At 36.7% G+C, this 16829-nt stretch overlaps 1 protein-coding gene and 1 pseudogene across 4 annotated transcripts in view; one reads left to right on the forward strand and one right to left on the reverse strand.

The window, feature by feature from the left end:
- The window catches only part of RASAL2 (RAS protein activator like 2), a 327762-nt gene that overhangs the window by 48606 nt on the left and 262327 nt on the right, over positions 1-16829 (forward strand). The window lies entirely within an intron of this gene.
- LOC136396293 (U2 spliceosomal RNA) lies at positions 15829-15939 on the reverse strand (annotated as a pseudogene).

Below are 16829 nucleotides of genomic sequence, written 5' to 3' on the forward strand. Positions count from 1 at the left end.
TTATAGTTTTTGCCTTTTCCAGAATGTCATGTGGTTAGAATTATATGGTATGTGGCCTTTTCAGACTGACTTCTGTCAGTTAATAGTATGCATTTAATATTTCTCTGTCTTTTTATGGTTTGATGGCTTTTTTCTTTTTGGCGCTAAATCAGGGATCTCCAAACTACAGCCTGCGGGCCGCATGCGGCCCCCTGAGGCCGTTTATCTGGCCCCCCCACTGAACTTCTGGAAGGGGCACCTCTTTCATTGGTGGTCAGTGAGAGGAGCATAGTTCCCATTGAAATACTGATCAGTTTGTTGATTTAAATTTACTTGTTCTTTATTTAAAATATTGTATTTTTTCCCATTCTGTTTTTTTTACTTTAAAATAAGATATGTGCAGTGTGCATAGGGATTTGTTCATAGTTTTCTTTATAGTCCGGCCCTCCAACGGTCTGAGGGACAGTGAACTGGCCCCATGTGTAAAAAGTTTGGGGACCCCTGCGCTAAATAATATTCCACTGTGTGACTGTACCACAATTTATCTCTTAGCCTAATGAAGGATGCCTTGGTTGGCTTTAAGTTTTGGGAATTATGAATTAAGGTGCTGTAAACAACCATGTGCAAGTTTTTGTGTGGGAATAAAATTTCAACTCCTTTGGATAAATTCCAAGGAGCACAATTGCTGGCTAATATGGTAAGAGTATTTAGTTTTGTAAGAAAGTTCCAAACCATTTTCCAAAGTGACTGTACTATTGAATATTTTGTGTTCCCAGTAGCAGCAAATGAGAGTTTCTATTGCTTCTCATCCTCACCAATATTTGGTTTCCAGTTTGAAACTCTAGGCTTTCCTGGTCAAGGCACATACGACAGCAATCAATGAACAACTAAAGTGAAGCAACTAGGAGTTGATACTTCTTGTTCCACCCTCACCTTCCCCGTCTCTGTAAAATCAATAAGTAAAACCTTTAAAAAAATATTTAAATTTTCATTGGTGTATGATTAAAAATAAAACAAATATCTCATGTAGAAAAATAAGGTTAGGTAACTAGTGTATGGCTGTTTGCCAACACCCTTTAGTGATAAGCTTAGAGATAAGTGATATTGAGGTGCTGAGGAGTCATTCATAGTTTTGAACAGTAAAGTCTGTATCTTTTGATAAGGAAGATGATATAAATTGTTAGGATTGATTCTTCACTGTAAAACAGATATATTGGAGAGGGCAGACATGGGAATATAGAAAATTAGTAATTATGGTAAGGCCTACAAACTATGGTGGTACTTCTCTAAAAGTAGGGACAGATATGGTTAAGAAATTAGAAAAAAAAACACCTTTATTTTGAAATAATTTTAGATTTACAAGATAGTATTGCAAAAATAGTGTATTGAGTTCCCATATAGCTTTTCCTAGCTTCCTCTATAACCTTAGATCAAAATGAAGAAATGAACATCCATACAATACTATTAACTAAACTATAGACTTTACTCGGATTTCACCAATTTTTCCACTAATACCTTTTTTATGTGCTAGGATCCCATCCAGCAATCATGTTGCATTTAGTTGTCATATCTCCTTAGTTTCCCCTAATCTCTGATGCTTTCTCATCTTAGTTTCCCCTAATCTCTGATGCTTTCTCATCTTTTTCTTGTTTTTCATGACCTTGGTACTTTTGAAGAGTACTAATTAGTTATTTTATAGAATGTCCCTCAGTTTGGGCTTGGCTGATGTTTTCTCATGATTATCTCATGATTATTATGCATTTAGGGAAGAATACCACAGATGTGAAGAACCCTTCTCATTGTGTCATATCAAGGGGTACATGATCTCAAAATGGTTTACCTTTGATCACTTGTAGATGATATATGTTAGGTTTCTTTACTGCATAGTTTTTTTTTGTGTGTTTTTTTTTTTTTCTGTATTTTTCTGAAGCCAGAAACGGGGAGAGACGGTCAGACAGACTCCCGCATGCACCCGACCGACCGGGATCCACCCGGCACGCCCACCAGGGGGCGACGCTCTGCCCACCAGGGGGCGATGCTCTGCCCCTCTGGGGCGTCGCTCTGTTGCGACCAGAGCCACTCTAGCGCCTGGGGCAGAGGCGGAGGAGCCATCCCCAGCGCCCGGGCCATCTTTGCTCCCAGTGGAGCCTCGGCTGCGGGAGGGGAAGAGAGAGACAGAGAGGAAGGAGAGGGGGAGGGGTGGAGAAGCAGATGGGCGCTTCTCCTGTGTGCCCTGGCTGGGAATTGAACCCGGGACTTCTGCACGCCAGGCCGACGCTCTACCACTGAGCCAACCGGCCAGGGCCTGCATAGTTTTTTGAAGAGGCTAAATATATTGGCCATATATGCAAGCTTAGCATCCATTCTTCATCTGACAAGACCTCTACTAATGCAGAGTTTTGCTCTTGCAGAAACTATTTCACTTCTTCTCTCGGTAAAAAAGGTGAGAAAGAACCCTCTCATGAGAGCCACCTCTCCTCCATGTAGAGAAGGAGTTGTTGGTTTTGTGAATCTGCTTCTTCACATAGTGTCGTGAACAGTCTGAACTTCAAACCTTGACTACAGATATCATTAATGTTTTTCCCTTCATCATTCATCAATGTGTTCAATTCAGGAGAACATTTCTTTGCAACAAAATGCTGCTAGTGAATCATATAGTGCATGGACAACATTTCTGAATGTGGTATGTCCTTTATTTTCACAGCTACTCCTGAGTGATGTCCAATCATGCTCACAGTGCTATTCATACATACTCTGATGCACTCTCCCTAGTCTGTGCCCTCTGCTTGAAAGTACTTATTAAGAGCATTAAATATCTCTGAACTAGTGTCTGACCAGGTAGATCAAGACAACATTTTAGTTCTTCCTTGAAGTCTTTATTGGCAATGTACCTACAAAGCAAAGTAGAATAGCATAGTTACTCACATCAGTTGATTCATAAGTTGAATGGCTAAACATTTCAATTCCTTTATCTCCTTTACAGTTTGTTCTTCAGTATCATTGGCCATATCAGCAATTCTTCTCAGCAGTACTGTCTGAAAGTGGTATAGTCTCAACTTTTTGTGTAGTTTAAGGACCCAAAATTTTCCAAGTGACATCTAAGATGCAAAGCTTTACTAATTCTTCACCAATAGTGTATGGCTTTTTTGTTTTTGATATTCGAAGGGCACCTAAATAAGATGCTCAAAGCAGCGATTTGTGACTAGTAATAATTTTCTTCATTTGAAATTTCTGACTTTTCATTTGTGTAATATTTCAAAGTAATCCATTGTTTTCCCAATAAAATCACTATGCTTAGAGTGCAAATGATGAGTAAGTTTGACAGGTTTCATTATATCATTTGATAGAATTTTAGAACATACCAGGCAGGAGGGCCATGGTGATAATTCACTACAGGTGCTACAGTGAATCCACGTTTTAAGTATTCCTATCCTACTGGCTAACAAAGTTTCTTTTCTTTTGTTTTGGTTTCTGTTGCACCTTCCAAATTATCAACACATTTCTTTTCCACTGTTTCTTTTAAACTTGAAGCACTAGTATTTAGTTTACTTTTGCTGTCATCACTACTTTTCTTTTGCTATTGTTTTCGCTTTTGAAAAGTGTTAAAATATTTTGGTTTTTTTCTTCTTTCCACTTTGTAGGGTTTAAAATTTATAGCACAATGACACTAAAACACACAATAATTTATTTGCAAACAGTATGGAGACGTTCTGAACAAGTGGATATGTTGTTTGCTCAAGTGTGAAAATAATGTACTACTGAGGGAGGGGGCTGGAAACAGAAATAAGCAACAGATAAAGTTTTATACTGTGCACAGTAGTGCATTACATTCTGTCTTACAGTGCATAACAGTGCAACAGAGTACACAGCTGGTGCTTGATTTCCAAATGCCACATGTACAATGTATTGAATGCTACATAAGTTTGTCCAAATGCTTTTTATCTATTGCGCATGATTTGTAACCACTCTGCATGGTGCAAAAGATTGTTCGACTGAGCCTGTAAGTTCCAAAGACAACAACCTCAATAGTATTTTCATCGATGATACAGTCTGATAAGTGACAATCACCCTGAGCATAAGCAAATTCAACTGAGATAATTGAGTCTATAATCTTCATACAACTTCAGGATGGTTAACTCTTGTGTACTGGCATGAAATTTCTGGTGGACAGCAATTGAAAGACACTGCTGTATAGGACTTTGTTGAGGATATTATATCTCTGTTATGCAAGAAACAATTTAGTTAGGTCTCATTACATCTATATAAATTGTTACAGAGATTCTTAAAACTAAGATCCCTTTTCCTTCCTAGTAATTAGTAATCTGCCAGTTGAGTTCATAGTTTTCAGATACCTGATGTAAAGTAGTGTTTGATTGCTTCTCCCCTGCACTACCCCTGTCCATAAATCTTACAATTTTTGCCTTATTTAACAATTACTAGGTATTTAATTGCAAAGTATATTTTAAAAAATTCTGTTCAGGTAATATTTACTTCACACCTGGGAACTTGTAATTACTTCTTTGTAGTAGAAATTTTCAGCCCCTGTATTTCTAACTGGAAATTTAAAATTACTTCATGTGAGGTAGATTAAGTACTGGAATTGAGTCACCAAATTATCCATTACTTGCTACTGGAAGCATATATGTAAGTATAAAGGAATCAAGCTCTTGATTTAGGAACTGTACTGATTTAAATTATTTGTTTTGAGAATTTTTTCTCTTTTACTTAAATTTAATTTTTATTTTTGTACATTATAAATATTATTTATCTCTAAGCATTAATTGCATGAAATCTACCCTCCTTCCCTTCTCATTATATCAAGTAGTTTTAGAATGCACATAAATAATATGTTGGTTTAGTGGATCCTTTATAAACAATAAACTTAGAATATGATATGAATGTTAATGTGAAACTTTGGTGGTTATAACAATAAATTGTAGGATTATGGGAGATGTATGTTTTTTGTTGTCCATATGTCAGCTGTGCTCAGATGTGTACTTTTTTATTTGGAAGAAATATACATGAAATTAGGTTAGCTAAGTTATCATTGTTAACTAAAGTATTAGACTTCTTTAAAGCTACTCAGCAATTCTGTTTAGAAGACTAAATGATGGATTTTTGGATAGTTGGCACTTAATAGGTCCTGTTGAGTAGTTAGAGAAGATAGAAATGAGCTAAAGGCATCACACATTATTAGGTTCTCTAATAAATACTCTTCTTAAAAAGCACAATAAAAAAAGGCCAGTGTTAAAAACCTGATACAATGATGTACAGGTGGACGATACTAATTAAAATGTAATATTATGTTAGAATAAGTTGAAAAATGTGATTATATGTAAGATCATTGGTAGTGACATTTCTTGAATGCTTAGGCCGATATAGTATTTCATCTATAAATCAGCAATTCTATTTAGCTGAAATACCTAATCATGAGTATCATTGCTTGTAATATTAATATTTAACATTACGGGTAGTCCCCTTTGTGTGTATAAAATGTTCGTACATATTTGGTGGGCCTTGACTTTCATAACAGTCCTATTTTGAACATTTTATTTTATTATTTATTTATTATTATTCATTTTAATGGGGTGACATTGATAAATCAAGGTACATATGTTCAGAGAAAACATCTCTAGGTTATTTTGACATTTGATTATACTGCATTTTGAACATTTTATTGATTTCTCAAACTCCTTTGTGTATGTGGGATTCAATCTTTCATAAGTCTGTTTTCTGAGTCTTGATAATTTTGAACTTGCGCTGTGGTACTTCCAGATAATTGATAATATTTTTTAGCTTAGTCGGGCTGTCAATGTTCTAAATGTTTTCACTGTGTACTGCCTTATGGAGGGAGCCTCCCAGAAATCCTAGACTGCCATGTGATCCTTGGGATCACTGCACAGCCAGAGCCTGGGATTTATTTGCTTATAGTGGTACCCGTCTACCCCATGCAAGGCTTCCCCATGTCCTGCCCTTTCTTTGCTGTCATCCCTCTGCCATTTTACCACCCAGGTCTTGCTTTTGTGGGGAGTTGGGCTGGATTGTTGGAAGGTCTGTAGGCCTGGAGGAAAGACAAATGCTGGGTTCTAATTTGCAAAACCACAGTTTGTTGAGATGCCTCTGACAGCTATCTGCTGCTTCCTGGTTTGCTGGTTTGGGGAAGGGTGATGTGTTCAGGAAATAGATAGTACCCTCACAGTCTTAATTAAGGATTGATTATACTTTTCAGTACTCTGAGAACAGAGCCACCATGATAGCATATGCGTCTATTTTTAGACTTGCATATGTTCAGCCTTCAGGTACATCTTTGGAATGTTTTATATGGTGTAACAATAGGGGATGGCCAATATTAAATGATGCTTTACTAAAAAGTTTATTATTGCTACAAAGTTTAAAAGTGAAGGAGTGGCCATTTAAATAGTGTTTTATTTTGTTGTTCAATGGTGACTGGTTTCTACCCTGTATATCTCATGAAAACCACTATTTTTTTCAAAAAATGCTTTCTTATTAGGATTGCTTTTCATCTTTGCTGGTTTCTAAATGGTAAGTTGTTTTTTTTTACATAGCTCCAGCAAACCAGTGGCCAGTGGACATATTTTGTTTAGCTGCTTTGTTATGCTTGCAAATATGTATCAAGTGGCCAGGTTAGATAGTCAAATTTGTCTTGATTGCAAAACTACCTTTATTCTTTATTTGTTTAACTTACTACATACATTTTATTTTAATTGCAAGACTCCTATTGGCTTTTGAGCCCACAGCTTGCTTTTATAAGAACAGGGTGGGGCAACATAGTATAGTGTAGGGATAGGCTTTGGAATTAGACCAACTTGGATTGAAAACCCTGCTCTGCATCGTATCTTGTGTGTGTCCATGGACACATAGTTGACCTGGTCTTCTTTTCATCATTTGTAAAACGGGGAAAATAATAATGTTTTTGAGGATTGAGACAGTTTATATGTAGCATCTAGCCCATAGTAGATACCCCATAAATGGGCATGATTCTTATTGTAGAGTTGACAGAAGGGCCACTAGTATCATGGCAGCTTTCTCTAAGTATTAATAGCACCAGTTACTTTGATACCCCCTTTTTTCTCCCCTTATAATCCAGACTCCCAGATTGCTCCTTGTGGAAATATGTTAGTGCATTTGGCCTTTAAAATTTACTTGATGGTTATTTTAATAAATAGTTTAATCCCAATATTTCTGAGGTCATATAACATGGGACAACATTCAAGTGTTAAAAACTATTGTAATAAAAATATTTCTTGATGACTTCTAGACCCTAAATCTTAAATTCAGACTACTGGTTAACATTTACTCTGTGAGTTCTTTATTGACAAAATGTAGTCTTTTTATTTTTTTTAATTTTTACTTATTGATTTTAGAGAGCAAGGGGGAGAGAAAAAGAGACAGGAGCATCAATCCATTCCTGTATGTGCCCTGATCAGGAATTGAACCAGCAACCTCTGTGCTTCAGGCCAGTGTTCCAGCCAATGGAGCTATGCAGCCAGGGTGGCAAAATATAGTCTTAAAAAGACTTAATCATGCTAGAACCAGTGAGCTAAAATATAACTTGAAGTTTGGAATATAAAACAATAGAGGACTTAATTAAAAAATTATTCTTGGGAAATATAGTTTTAAAAAAAGAGTGAAAGTTTAAGCCTGTATTGTTTGATGTTTCAAACTAAATTGTGCTAATTGGTGTTACTCTGGATATTTTGGGGTTTATTTTTTACTACTTTATCCTTTATATTTTAGTTTTTTAAATTTGACATGCATATCATTGCTACAAGAAAATTGGTCATGAGATGATCATGTCTTTCTGACTATCATGTATATATATCCTCTAAGTAGGCCAGTCACATAATACGGGAGAGTGGACCTGGAATATCTTATTTCAAAGTAGTGCCAAGACTTTGTCTTGGCTGACCCGACAATCTGCTTGCAGCCTGTCTTTTAGTACTTTTCAGATGCCCTAGAAAATAAAGTTAAACAAAACAAAGTGAGTGATAAAAGGGAAAGTGTCTCAAAACAAACTGATTTACACATCTACCTGCTTTTTAAAAAAATGCTTTCAGTTATTAGACAGTTATTGAAGAATAAGAAAATATGTATATATGTTTTCCCTTCTGCATATATTCCATAAAATACCACTTTAGATGTCTGTGTTCAGAGCAAAAGTCAAGATGATCAGAACTTTTAACTTTTCAGTCATTTTCTGGTGAGATTGTTCTGTGGTTTTGAAAACTACAGTAGAACTTGTGCAGAGGCCTATGAGCAGAAGCATAATAATATAGTAAAATAATAAAATTACTTCATAATATAGTTGGGGGAAAAGTTTTCCTTTTAGTAACGAAACTCACAAAATGAGATCAGGATCACAGTGGTAACAGGGATCCCATTTATATTAAATTTATTAAGTAAACATATACCAATCCTGTCTAATGAAGGCAAGGCCAGTCAGACAGTGAAAAGCCTGACTTGAAAGAAGATAGCTTGATGACTTTCAATAATGTGTGGTATTGGCCTTAGTTAATGAAAGAGAATAAAATAGTAACCAGGCTTCTTTTATAAAAGAGAGGACTTAAACTGAGTAAGACTCATTATATTAAGTATGATTATCATTTAGAATCCATTCCCCAAAATTTGATGCTCTCAACTGGGATGTTCTGTTGGACATAGCCTTCTCCACATTCTGATTGCTTCTGTGGCCTTTTTTTTTCTTTGTTCCCCCAAGGATTCCCCCAAGTGTTCCCTGTATTTTCTTGTTTTGTTCTCTTTTCACCCACAAAATTCTCAAACACACCTTTCTTAATTAAAAAATTGAGATACAAATATTATCATTCTAACATTTAATCAATAAAAATTTATAAATGAGAAAAAATAAAAATTGAGGTATTTACATACAATAAAAATTTCCCTTTTAAAATGTACAATTGCATGGTTTTTAATATATTGCACACCAGCTTGTTGTACAGACATTACTGTCTAACTCTAGAGCATTCATCACTGAAAGAGAAACCCCCTATGCATTAATAGTCACTGCCCATCTTCCCCTCCCCTGTCAACTACTATTTTACTTTCTGTCTTTATGGATTTGCCTGTTCTGTACAAATATCTAGAATCATATAAAGTGGCCTTTTGTGACTGACTTATTTCACTTAGCATGGTTTTTAAGGTTCATCCATCTTGTAGTATGTGTCAGTAATTCATTCCCTTTTATGATAAATAATATTCCATTGTATGAATATACCACAGTCATCATGAGGGACCTCTAGTTTGTTTCCACTTTTTGACTCTTGCTAATAATGCTGATAATGAACACTCATGAACAAGTTTGTTGACTTGTTTTCTTTCTTCCTTCAGTTTTCTTGAGTACATGTCTAGGAGTAAAATTTCTTCGTGATACAGCTCTGTACTTAACTTTTTGAAGAAATGCCAAAATGTACCATTTTAAATTCCTACCAACTATGAATGAAGATTCCAATTTTTCTACATCCTTGCCAGCTCTTGTTACTGACCATCTTTTTCATTATACCTATCCTAGTGGATGTGAAGTAGCATCTTTTTATGGCTTTGATTTGAATTGCCTTAGTGACTAATGATGGTAAATAACTTTCCATATGCTTATAGGACATTATATACCTCTCTTGGAGAAATGTTTATTCAGATACTTTGCCCATTTTTTTTAATGTTGATTTTTCCTTTGTAAGACTTCTTTTCCCCCCCTTCTTTCCAAGTGAGAGGAGAGGAGATAGACAGACTTCTGCATGCACCCCAACTGGGATCCACCCGGCAACCCCCTGGGCTGATGTTTTGCCCTTCTGGGGCCATGCTCGCAATGGAACTGTTTTTAGTGCCTGAGATGGAGGGGGTTTTTACAATGCTATATAAAAGGAAAAGAAGGCAACTGATAGAAATTAGCACTTGGATTCCCCAATGCTGTATATTAACTTTCAGACCTTATTGCTGGGAAACAAAAACTTATTAAAGAAAAAGAAAAATATCAGTGGAGGTCACTCTTTAGTTTAAATTAAATTTTTACTTACATGGATTTCCTACAGTTTTATTGTATTTCTCTCTACCTTCTGTTCTGAGGAGTATTTTTCATTGTTACTCAAAATAGTCAAACAAAAAACTTTCTTAATTGAAACATCCAATGAGTCCCCCCCCAATATATGGAAGGTATTTTTTTTATCTATTGCACTTTCTTTAGGCTTTTAGTAATGTGCACACTATGTTAGAATGTGCATAAGCCACTAGTTATTGGAGTCTTAAGCTACTGAAACATAGAGAGTGAGAGTGGACTTCATCTCTGTGCAGAAGACTTGAAGCTTAGGGAGAGATGTAATGCAGTAACAGAATGAGAGAATAAAGGTTTGTATTTTCAAGTTGACTTGTGAAACATGGTCATGTAAATGATTTTCTATGTCCTTTTTTTGGTCTAATTTGTTGATATCTATACTATACAAGATGGAAATAATTCCCAATCTAAAATGGATGAGTTTATTTTTCAGATAATGATCGAATAATAGATTTTCACTGACTTAAGAGTACTGTTTTGTAATCAGCAGTTGGCATAATTTAATTTTTCTGTTTAAAGCAATTGTAAGAAGAAAGGATATAAAAACAGACAGCTGCTTTTAAAGGGGAAAACAAGTGTTTAACTGTCTAAGCATTTTTAAAAATAAAAGTTCATCTTGGATTCAGAGTGTGTTTTCAGTGTTCACTAAACAACCAGATTTTCCTGTCAACTTTGAAAACGACTGAGGGTTAATTTGATTCACGGCACAAGCAGCTGGCATCGTACCTCTGGCAAAACGGGCAGAAAGTTCCTTAAGCACCCACCTGCATGTGTTCTTGTCTTCATAAAATCCTGTACACTTTTAAATTTAAACACTGTACAGTTTTTTTTTTGTTGTTGTTTTTGTTTTTGTATTTTTCTGAAGCCGGAAACGGGGAGAGACAGACAGACTCCCACAGGCGCCCGACCAGGATCCACCCGGCACGCCCACCAGGGGGCGACGCTCTGCCCCCCCGGGGGCGATGCTCTGCCCCTCCGGGGCGTCGCTCTGTTGCGACCAGAGCCACTCCAGCACCTGGGGCAGAGGCCAAGGAGCCATCCCCAGCGCCCGGGTCATCTTTTGTTCCAATGGAGCCTCGCTGCAGGAGGGGAAGAGAGAGACAGAGAGGAAGGAGAGGGGGAGGGGTGGAGAAGCAGATGGGCGCCTCTCCTGTGTGCCCAGGCCGGGAATCGAACCCAGGACTTCTGCACGCCAGGCTGACGCTCTACTACTGAGCCAACCGGCCAGGGCCCACTCTGTACAGTTTTTTATTTTTCTTTTTTTTTTTTTTTTTTTTCATTTTTCTGAAGCTGGAAACAGGGAGAGACAGTCAGACAGACTCCCGCATGCGCCCGACCGGGATCCACCCGGCACGCCCACCAGGGGCGACGCTCTGCCCACCAGGGGGCGATGCTCTGCCCATCCTGGGCGTCGCCATGTTGCGACCAGAGCCACTCTAGCGCCTGAGGCAGAGGCCACAGAGCCATCCCCAGCGCCCGGGCCATCTTTGCTCCAATGGAGCCTCGGCTGCGGGAGGGGAAGAGAGAGACAGAGAGGAAAGCGCGGCGGAGGGGTGGAGAAGCAAATGGGCGCTTCTCCTGTGTGCCCTGGCCGGGAATCGAACCCAGGTCCTCCGCACGCTAGGCCGACGCTCTACCGCTGAGCCAACCGGCCAGGGCTCTGTACAGTTTTAATGAAAACATTTATTAAAGTTGAAATTGGAGATAGCACAGGAATAGGTAAAATTTAGTCCAATTTTAGATCCTGCGATGAACCAAGAAATAAAAACTACAAACCAGGATGTAGACTGTCTTATTACTGGCAAAGTACTACATATGTATCGTGTAGATATAGATGTATCTGCGAGGAGAAAACTTACCAGAAATATTATTACCAGAAATCTTTTCTTTCATATCTTCAGCTTAGTTTCTAGAGGTTATTTCTTTAAACTACTTTATAAGGACCAGTTTGTAATCAGAAGTTTCACTGGTATTGTATGAGCGGTCCTATTTGAGCATGATATTTTGTGCCCATTTTCTTTGTGTGTGTGTGTGTGTGTGTAACAGAGACAGAGAGAGGGACAGATAGAGACAGATAAGAAGGGAGAGAGATGCTTCTGAGAAGCATCAATTCTTCGTTGTGGCACCTTGGTTGTTCATTTATTGCTTTCTCATATGTGCCTTGACCGGGGGGCTCAAACCAGATGAGCCCATGCTCAAGCTGGAGAACTTGGGGTTTCGAACCTGAGTCCTCCGCGTCCCAGGCCAATGCTCTATCCATTGTGCCACGGCCTGGTCAGGCTTGTGCCCACTTTCATATCTCATTTTTAAGTTTTGGATTGTGGTCTATTTTATCTTGAATGTAGCGTGCAGGGTCTCAGCAGTGGCAGTGCTAGCTGTAGCATTGCATGCTGGACTCTGTATTTCTGAGATTTTTGCTTATAAGCTTATGTTTGACCTCACAACAGTCAGTGGGGCGGTCACTGTCACGTGAGAAGTGGGTAGTAGGTCACACAGAAGGACCTCTTATAGTCATTCTTATTACTGCTATTTTTAGTTTACCAAGTGTTATACTCCTCATATATGGAAACCAAAGTCTTTCAATATGTTTTTGAACATGTATGATAATGTTGAAGTTAATGGTATCTCTATAAATGTATGCTTTTATATATAAAGCTATTTTTTATTTAACATTTAAGATTTCCAAGACAATGAAGAAAAATCAATGACACTGTCCTTAGTTTTCTGCTTTTATCGGGGTAATAATAGAGCAATAGAAGATATAATCTTTAACATTTAAATTGCTTTTAACATTGATATATACACAGGTGTCTACTCATATTTTAACAATGTGCCATCTGTTAATTTATGACTACTTTTTTTCTTATCCAGTGTATATTTAAAGAAAAAAACCTAATATCTATTCTTATAGTTGAATATCTCCAAGTCTTACTTAACTATCATGGTTATTTTTTCTTCCATCTATGATTGACAAGTTGTATTCACAGTTTAGAAAAAACTCAAGAGATCTTGGGTGACAGTCCTTATTAGAAGATTTTGTTTTGGTGAATGTTCATTTATTTTTATATATTCTTAGAGAAGGTCTTGCTTGGATTTTCAGTAGATTTATTTACTTGGGTGAGTTCATTTTTGAAAGGTGTTCTTTTTAATCATTACAGTCTATACTGATTGCCTCCCTTTTGGGGTATATAATGAGGATGTTAACTATTGAATAGCATGTCTGAGAGATGATCTTTACCTTTTACTCCTTAAAGGAGGAACAAGCCAAGAGACACAAAAGTCATTGATTCTGCTTATGTCACACTTATTAACTGATAAATCCTCTGTACAGTTCTCAAGTTTGTGCCTTTCTTCAGCCATTCTATTTATTATTGAAATGATCCTTTTAAGGTTTGCAACCATATGCTGAATTCTGATTGTACAGAACAATTACAATTCACTTTCAACCTTTAAAATGAAGGCTGTAGTGGCCCTGGCCGAGTAGTTCAGTTGGTTCCCTGGTTTGTGAACTGGTGTCAGTCTGCCAGAAATTTCGTGCTGGTCCATGAAAGAGTTAACCACCATGATTTTGTATAACATTTATAGAGTCTGTGGTGGAATGGCACTGGTTTGTGGAGCAGTGGTTGAAAAACACTGGGTTAGATAGAGCAGTCCTGATATGGCAAGTTTGCAAGTTTGAACTCCAGTCAGGACACCCACAAGAATCAACCATTGAATGCATAAATAAGTTGAACAACAAATCAATGCCTCTCTCTCTCAAATCAATAATTAAAAATTTTAAAAATGAAGGCTATAGTATATAATTATGGGACAGGACAGTTTTAAAATGGGGATAGAGTTAGGTGGGTGGGGCTTTCCAAAAGGCTACTTCTAAAAATTACTAAAGTGTTTATGCTTTGCAAAGGGCTGCCTTCTTAACATTCCACTTTATATTTTAAAGAAGTACAGGTCATGGAAGAAAGGAAGGTTTAAAATAGATTAGCAGTTTGACTAAGTGATTATGAATACATGTATTTCCATTCTTAAAATCCTTAGTGTATGACTTTGTCCTTCCCCATCCTCCTCACCCTGATTTACTTTAGATTGTTTTTCTTTTGTTTAGTTTAAATGGCTCCTCATTTCTGAATAGAAAAATTAAAAATAGACAATACTCTGTTGTTACTTGGTTGCTATGAAAGATTCCAAGACATTTGAAAGTAGATTTTTGACCTGTATTTTATAGGGAATAAAATGTTGACCAGAGAGTTAAACATTTGTGAGGCAGATTAAAGAATTTCCTCTCTCTATTTTAACATAAAGATACAGTAAATTGCCCCAGGAACTAGCTATATTGAGATACAGAAATTCTGTGGTCCTTCCCGAGAAGTATGTGAAGACATAGTTTACACATGCTTTGTTTGGTAAGAGCAAAGGAAAGGGAGCTGCTAAGTGGAATCTAACAGCTGCTATTTGTGGGAAGGACTAAGTCATAGTTAATTCCTCCATTGGCAATAAAATATATAATCAGAAAATGGAATATCTAATTAGAAACATACTTCTTAGGAGGATTAAAATATTTTTAATATTCATTCACATGTGCAGCTATTTAAAATATTTTCTTCTGTTTTACAGCATACTTTTCAAGGGGAGTTCTTTGGTGGTTCTTTTTCTTAGAGGTGGTCCTTCTATGTTCAAATTTTTTTCCTCACATAGCACAAAAATTTTTTTATTATAAATACATTCCTGACAGTGTACAAGTTAACATGTTTTGCATAAAACATGGACTCCTGTAACTTTGTCTCCCCTAAAATGGCTGGAGATATGCATACAATGATATTGACATTTAAAGCTGATTTCCTTTGCTTTTTTCTGTGAAGGACATGCTCTCCATTCATATTTTTTTCTCCATATTTTATGTGAAAAGATACATATTTTATATATCTTTTTTATTCAGGAATTCTGATCTATCCTTAGCCCCTTTTCAGATCTTCAGGGCTCAGATGTTGATCATTCATACATCATCATTTGTTTACAATTAAAAACATGCTAATACACACACTTACACACACATACCCATGCACATACATGCCAATCTGGATGTTTTTCTGTTTCAAATTATTCTTTTTTTTTTAGTTTTGTTGATTTGAGTTGTTCATCATTCCATTTTATGTCATCATTTCTCACTTTTAAAAAATTTTATTTTCCAATCTCACTTTTTATGACACTTTATCTCAGGCAATTTGAATGGGAACAGTGAATTCATTTTGGCTAAATATCTTGGCACATACTTTTGTTCAACATAAATTTACTTGTCTTTATGTTCAATGGTCAATTACTTATTACTTTGTTAGCAGTTAGTAAATTTATACACTATTCTACACCAATTTTTCCTGCAAGTGTGGAGTATTTTTATTCATATAGTATGTGTCTAGACTATTCAAAAGCAATTTCAAATCCTGAAGATGTGAGTTGAAGGATGAGGAACAAAGCATAGGCATTTTAAAATAATCTACTCTGTCAGCACATTTTACCTGCTCTTACTCTCACATTGGTACTGGTTTTGTTGTGAGACGCATCAGTATCATGGAGCTCAGGCAGTTTAATAGATAACTAGTTTCTTTCCAGAGTAGAGGCAAAGGAAACACTAATAAAACCTGCAAAGTCTTATATTCAAAGTCTTATATTACCTGAGCAATTTTCTCTACAGAATGGAAATAATATTTGATACTTGAGTAATTTGCCTAAAATATTGGTCTGGGAAATTCAGACTTGAAGTCTGAGCAGTTAGTAGTTTTGAGGAAAACAAGGATTTAGTATTTGGATAGAGAACATATCAGGTATTAAAGAGATAAGAACAGATACTACACTTGATCTCAGGACAAAAGCTGGGAAGCAATAGGGAGTGTTGAGTATTTCAAAAGGGTCTAGAATCATACTATGTCAATTGAGACAATACTGTACTTGTCGAATGGGGTGAACAGCTTAGTGTGGGTCAAATCTTACTAGAGAAAATAGGTTATGAATAGTTACTGTGTCAAAGTTCTTTACATAGTACTTAATGTAAGTTACTTTAATGAAAACATAAGCTATTTTAATTAGATGGCCCAGATGTTTTATTTTGGCCTAGGGAGGGAGATTTGAGACTGAAAGGCTAGGAGCAGTAACCCTCTAGAGCAGGAGTAGTCAACCTTTTTATACCTACCGCCCACTTTTGTATCTCTGTTAGTAGTAAAATTTTCTAACCGCCCACCGGTTCCACAGTAATGGCGATTTATAAAGTAGGGAAGTAACCTTACTTTATAAAATTTATAAAGCAGAGTTACAGCAAGTTAAAGCATATAATAATAATTACTTACCAAGTACTTTATGTCAGATTTTCGCTGTTTGGCAGAATAAATCTTTATAAAACAACTTACTATAGTTAAATCTATCTTTTTTAATTTTTTTTTTAATTTTTTTTTTTAATTTTATTTACTCATTTTTAGAGAGGAGAGAGAGAGGGAGAGAGAGGAGAGAGAGACAGAGAGAGAGGAGGGGGGAGGAGCTGGAAGCATCAACTCCCATATGTGCCTTGACCAGGCAAGCCCGGGGTTTCAAACTGGCCACCTCAGCATTTCCAGGTCGACGCTTTATCCACTGCGCCACCACAGGTCAGGCAAATCTATCTTTTTATTTATACTTTGGTTGCTTCACTACTGCCCACCATGAAAGCTGGAACACCCCCTAGTGGGCGGTAGGGACCAGGTTGACTACCACTGCTCTAGAGTGTTAATTTCTTTTTGTTTTC

This window comes from Saccopteryx leptura, chromosome 2, assembly GCF_036850995.1.
Source record: "Saccopteryx leptura isolate mSacLep1 chromosome 2, mSacLep1_pri_phased_curated, whole genome shotgun sequence".
NCBI classification, from domain to species: Eukaryota; Metazoa; Chordata; class Mammalia; order Chiroptera; family Emballonuridae; genus Saccopteryx; species Saccopteryx leptura.